The sequence below is a fragment of the Gavialis gangeticus genome, unplaced genomic scaffold (genome assembly GCF_001723915.1).
Source record: "Gavialis gangeticus isolate Ggan-Ray unplaced genomic scaffold, GavGan_comp1, whole genome shotgun sequence".
In the NCBI taxonomy this organism is placed as follows: Eukaryota; Metazoa; Chordata; order Crocodylia; family Gavialidae; genus Gavialis; species Gavialis gangeticus.
Window position 1 is genome coordinate 11,878,772 of NW_017728996.1, and position 7,003 is coordinate 11,885,774.

Below are 7,003 nucleotides of genomic sequence, written 5' to 3' on the forward strand. Positions count from 1 at the left end.
GCACAGCAAGCATTTTCTCAGCCTCGCATTGCACGAATATATAATTCATATGCTTAATATTTATCCTCAGCTCTCCTTGCATATGTTACAGTGTTGGAGACTGTTTGTGTGTTTGCTATATATCAGTTGACACCTCTGTAAAATCTTTATATTGAATGCCTTTGGCAACTATATGCCAAATAATAGCATTACCATTTGTAATTTTCTTAGCTCCAGCTTTCCTGTAAGCTTTGCTCTATGCATTACAAGTAGGAAGGATTTAAAGAGCTTTATTGGTTCTCAAGTCGTCCTAATGACCTTTCCTCGCTTTTGTAAGTCAAAATAACTTTTTCTTCTTCTCTGCATGCATTTCTACGGCAAACTCCCCGCCGCTACCTAGGAAATAGAGCCAGGAAGCTGCTATCCCTCCATTTTTGTTCTCCTATTTTCTTCTGGCCCCCCGTGTAGGCATTTTCTGGTGCTTCCCCTATTTTGCTGAGTCCTGTTTCCAAGCCTGGCAAGTGCTTCCTCTCTATCTCTTCTCCTTCAAATCCGCTTCTTATTGCTGCTGCGGAAGCAGCTAAAAAAACGCCAGTCGGGGATCAGGGCCCCAATTGTACTAACCCCTGTTCAAATAACACAAAGGCTGCCTTGTCTCAGAGCTTATGATACAGGATTTAGACAATATGTCACAGGTGAATAAATAAATAGGGCTGAGTGAGAGGAAGGACATGAAGATATCAGCAGAGATGGGTGATTTGTACTGAGCAGTGATTGTGGGGTTTCAAAAGTTTCACTGCTTGCTGTTTCTATACATTCTGCTTGTATCGGTTACCCCATCTAAAATTTCTTCAGCGTGCTCCAGGAACCTTTTATTTGGTCTGTTCTGCTCCCCGCACCCGCCCTGTCTGTGTTAGATTGTGATCTTCCCAGAGCTGGGACTCTTTGCTGTTTCTGGTTTGTTAGCATCAGGTACCTTTGCAGAGCTGTATATTTGCTTAATAAAAATAAATAACCAGCAGAAGTTGCAGGCTCAGAATTACTCCAGACACAGCATTTTCCTTATTGCTTTGTCTTGTAAGAAAACAAAGTGCATTTTATCCTACGTTTATCATGGAGCTTTGGTGGTACTTTTCATTTTGATATATGATATGCTTCCTAATGTGTCTCCCCTCATGTCTCTTTATTACTAAAATGTTTCAATGGAAAACTAGATTGCAAACAAATAAATAACTTTCCAGCACAGGCACTGGACAACTGCATGTATGGCATAAGCCCAGCTGGTCCATTGACTGCGTGGAGTTATTTAGGGTTTTGTGACCGATTCAGGGCTGGTTCTTTTTCTGGATTCTCCTCTATTCTGTGCCTTAGATGGTCACTACTATCCACCTGTTCAGCTGCAAGCAAAGTCATCTGCAATGCGCCTTGGGGCACTGCAAAATCCCAGCCCAGCCTTAGATTATGAAGCCAACTAATACCATCGTCCAGTCTGGACATGAGTAGTTGAACAGAGTTAATCAGGCACTGCTGAAGTGTGACCTAGTAAAGGTCACCCACAAGAATGAGAAACCACTATGTTACTGCTGAAATGAATGACCGCTGAGCACAATTTAAATGAATTTCAGAGATTTTTTTTTTTTTACTCTTTGTCCATTGAAAAAATAGAGAAGGGCATGATCATAACCTCAGAACAGCCGTCCCAGGAGCACCTGCGCATATTCGTTAACACTGCAGACCTGTTGTTGGTAACTTAATAATAGTGCGTGGCCAGGAGGAGACCAGGTTGCCAACACAGCTACAAACACAAGCAAGCACTGTATTCAACAAAGAAAGGAACTGCCCCCCTCACCCTCCCACTGGAAAGCAATGAATGTGCTTGCGGTCGTTTTACACTCGCTGAGTTATACATGAAAAATTCCGTGACAAGCCCATTAAAAGTGTGTTAAATTACAATACTCCTGTCTAGGTCCCTTCACCAAAAGGTGGATTCTGATTTATGACACCTGGGTGACAAACATGGGAAAAGGGGCATATTCGAGAGGGAAAGCGGGACCACGTAGCGTTTGTTTCCTTCTTGAGGCTCCGATGCCTCCGAAGCTTCAATTAAAGAAAGAAAAACAGCGCCTTCCTTTAAATAAGGTTATAAAGAAAGCACTTGCCTCTGCCCCTTCCACTCCTTGCCCCAGCCTGGAAGAATTGTGTGAAAAAGCAGCTTTGCCATAAACAGATTTTACTATATCAGAGTCAAATTTTACTACATCATTATAAGAGTGTTCCACTGGGTAATATGATTGGCTGCCCTATCAGAACACTAGTGCTAATACTGTAGTGCAAACATGCCATCGCACTTCCCCAATAAAAAGTTTTATTGTATCCCAGTGCACATTAAAAACAACACTAACTGCATTAATGCATTGTAATTTACTTTTTTGTTATGGAGCAAATGACAAACCCAGTGCTAATGAGGTCATATTTTCCATTACCCCAATGCAAACTCTTAGTTAATCCTGTCCTTGGAGATTTTCTCTTGCAACTCAGAAACACACAAAATGTAGATATGTGTTGGTAGAGGATGCTTCCATTGTTATTTTTTTCCAAATGTTGTGACATAAGATGTTCTTGTTTAAATTCACTGCACTTGAAGCCGTTTTTATCGCCACGGGCATTCGCATGGTGGCTGCAACGCATTCTTTAACCAAGCAAAATATGCGTGTCCCTGTCACCGATATTGTCTCTATTCTTATGGTCTTTCTCACATTATAGTGAACAGAGACGTGCCTGCTCTATGCTAAAGAAGATGGATCTGACCAGATTCTTTTGGGATTGCTTATATTTTGAGTGCCATTATTTAAGTAGCTGTGAGCGCCCTGTTTTATTTTGTCATGAGCTGAATGTTAGACGGAAACTCATTTCTCATGAGATATGGATGAGTCTTTATTTCTAAACTTCCTGTGGTGTTTTCTTAATGATGCTATTAAATGATTAAGCTTTGCTTTTATAAATTAAATCACCAAAATGAAATCATTAAAGCGCTCTCGGTTTTATTAAGCATAGTTACTTTCCATCATGTGTAAATTCACTTAAGTAATCATCTCCACTCTTTGCTCTAAAATTGTGTTGCCAGTGCTATTGGGAAGTCAGTCCAGAGTGGTGGCTGGAGACACTGATCTTTCTTCCATTTTAGGAGGCTTGAAATACATCTAAGGCGGGAAGCACAACTCAGGGGACTCGCAACTTCAGCCTTGCAGCTGGCTGTGGGACCCACTCCATATATGTAGAGAGCCTGTGCCATTTCTTCCTGTCTGCTTTGCTGACACATTATCCCAATATTCATGTAGAAAATGCATAATGATTCGTAGAAAAGTTGTAAGTCAAGTTCTGCTTAGTAGAAGCTCCGGCATTTTGCCACTATTTGCTATGAATGTGGACTCAAACTACAGCCTCAAGATCTAAACTGGACAGGTCCAGCAAAATGCAGTACCAGTGTTGAATTCAGTTTTGCAGGATGACCTCTAGGGCAGGTTGTATCCATTAGCGCTGAAACGATCTCTACATTTCTTCATGACTGAAGACTAGAGCAAGGAAGTAGTAGGGTTCGATGGTTCATTCACTAGCCTAGGATTTGTGAGATCTGGATTCAAGTCCTTGCTCTGTCACATTTGTTTGCAACTTTGGGCAACTTTTTAACCTATCAGTCATCTGGGGATGATCATGGGGTTACTTCTCTATTTGTCAGGTGTGTTGTGAGGATAAAACACTGTAGGATATATATATGTGATGGTAGGGGCCATAGATACCTGAGATAAAACCTTGTCAGAGGAGATAACCAAAGAGACTGTGATGGGAAAACTCACCTGTCTCCATTACAGTGTTGAAAACTGAAGAGAAAGGTCAATTCCCTATCCTGGCACCATATCAATCTGCAGTTTGTGCTACCACTGATCTTTCCCATAAATGGAGATTGTAGAGGCTATGGCATTACTGAATAACTATGCTCCACTAGCATTAGAGTCAGTTTACAGTTATAACTATGTAGAGAAAGTGTGAATTTACTTCTCAGACAAGATGTCAGTGAGCTCTTGAGTGTCCAAAATGTGAAGTCAAGCGTGACCAGTAGTTAAGGATGGCTTAAGGTGACACCTTTTATTGGACCAACTGTGTAGTTGGGATAAAGTCAGACAAGCAAAACTAACTTTATTCTAACTATATGGTCAGTCCGGTATAAGATATCACTCAAAGAAATCTGTGCTTCTTTGCGTAACGTCTGGACAATCATGGCTACAACATCACTCTTACACTACCAATAGTTAGCTATTTTACACTAGATATAGTTGTTAATGTTGTTCGGTTTCATGACTAGGTATAAATGTGTGTTGGTAGAGTTTAGGGGGGAAGGGGCAAGCCAACAATAAATGGATTGAACAAAATGTCGTTCTTTTAGATTTCTAAGTTGTTTAGAAAAATTGAAGAACTTTCAGATTAACAAGTCATTTGGATAAAAAAAAGAATAATTCAATTTCAAAATTGTTGAAATGTTTCAAGGTTTAAGAATTTTCTTTTTTTCTTTTTGGTCATGAATCATTTGGCCAAATTGAGGTAAATGATGATTTGCAAACACAGATTTTGCAATTTTTTTTGCATCAAAAATGTTTTGGACAAAACTTTTTTTCCAGATCTAACTGTCAAATGTTGACTCTAAGTCCACCTGAAAGTTGGATCTGAAATTTAGGATTCATCCTATGAATTTTATAAACTGGTTTTATAAACTGGTTAGGGGGGACCAGCAGGCGCTGGGGGAGTCCCTGTTCCCCCTAGCGCCGCAAGGAGTGACCAGGAACAATGGTCACAAGCTGGCGGAGGGAAGGTTTAAGTTGGACATCAGGAGGCGCTACTTCACGGTCAGGGCGGCTAGAGTCTGGAACCAGCTTCCAAGTGAGGTGGTGCAGGCTCCCACCCTGGGGGGTTTTAAGAGGAGGTTGGATGAACACCTTGCTGGGGTCATTTGACCCCAGTGCTCTTCCTGCCATGGCAGGGGGTTGGACTAGATGATCTGCTCAGGTCCCTTCCGACCCTAGAAACTATGAAACTATGAATTTTGGGTTTTTTTCACTATCAAAAATAGCCACTTAGTTAAACTTCTGTGGAAAATCAAGCATTCAGGGACCAGAAATAGCCCATCGACTGTGACAATTTTGATGCAGTTTTTTTTTGGACGCGTATGCAGTGAGTATAAATCTGCTATAGTTTATAGACAATTTGAAAAATGTGAAGTGCTTTTAAATTTTATTTGGAAGCATGTAAAAACAAATGAAAGTCAGCAGCAAAAATAGAATTATAGTATTGAAAAATCTGACACACACAGACACATTGTTCCCAAAGAGGGTTTTATATCCAACTTAGAATATTTTTGGTTGAATTTTCAGGGAAAGAATCTAATCCATGAGAACTATAAATTTTTTGTCTTGACAGAAAACATTGTTATATAGACAAATAACTGGCATGCCAGTAAATAAATGGAGCACATTTTCAAAACATCAGTCGGTGCCTGGGCAAAAGCCATTTAAACAGGAACAGATTTTTTTGTGTGTGCAGCAGCTCCTGTATAGTGTTTGGAAAATGTACCCATATGTCTACTCACAAATAATGTTCACCTGTAAGGAAATGCACACCAGGTTTATGGATGCTATTGAGCATTCCCAGTCCTACCATTATGAATAATGATGCTTACATGCCCTCCAACATGAAAAATGCCCATCTGAATGCACAGAAGTAACCTGACATACAGATTGTTGACATTATTTTTTTAAAGGAGTATTCACATATGTTATCTGCTGTATTCAGTGGAAAGCCAGTGGGGAAACAGGAGAGCCTTTAGGACTTGGGGCTGGAGGTGGGGGGCTGGAAATCTATTATTGATGCTATCTTTTTTTCCCAAGGGTTTCTCAACAGGATCCCATGAAGTCCTGAGGTTTGGTAGGTCGGGTGCTTCCTGATTACTAACCCAGGTTTGATACTGACCTATCCTGTAACCTTGAGCAAGTCACTTAACTGCGTGTTGCCTGAGTTGCCCCCTATGCAATATCTGGATGAATATATTCCCTTATCTATTACAGGAAAAGTTTGGGACGATGAATAAAATAGGTTTGAAGACAAAAGTGCTAGTTCCCATTGTTGTTGTGCTTCATATTAAATGCTGCATGGACTGCTTTTTCTTTTCTTTTCTTTTCTTCCCTTGGTGATGAAATGTCCATCGAAAGAAGGAACACAACCTACTACTTCTTTCTGTCATGCAGCATTCCTCTGCACATGCCCAGATCCTGAAACGTCTTTGACCTTTTTCACCAGAGTGGGACAGAGTCCCAAGGGATCGTAAGACAGTCCAACAATAGTTACAACAGGTGGCAAATTGGTTTGTTGCCTGCGTACGATTCTCATCTGTGGGGCTGAGCCCGGAGTTGCACGTCGCTAGACAGATCCTGCTATTGAACGTTTAGGCAAACCTTTGGAGCGTAATGTGCACTTCTTCAACATTTAAAGACTGCCGTGGTGGGAAAGGCATGTGGCATATCTGTAAAAGCCTGAAAGCTGATGAAATCTCAGTTAGATCTGTTATCTCCCAATGCTTTAAAGGTCTTCGGCTGGGAGATTAAAGAACAAGGTTACTGTGACAATTTGTTTACACGCAGGGAGAGATTAAGATCTCGTTGAAAAGGAATAAAAATAACATCATCTTGAGCTGTCACAGCATGAGACCCATTGTAATCAACACTGGTCTGATTTCAGGGATAATTTAAGACCAATTTATTATCTTAATTAAAAAAAAAAAAAAAAGAAGAGGAGAGAATTCAATGTTTCAGATGCCAGTTGGATTGCAAAGAGATGATGCCCCTGGAGAATCTATGTTCTAAACAGTTAGAAACTTTAGCGATGTTCAGAAAGAATAGCCAAATACGGAGGGTAAAAAAACCTCAAGGCCGTCTTAATACGCAATGATGGCAAAGAACACGGAAAACCAAAAAAAAAA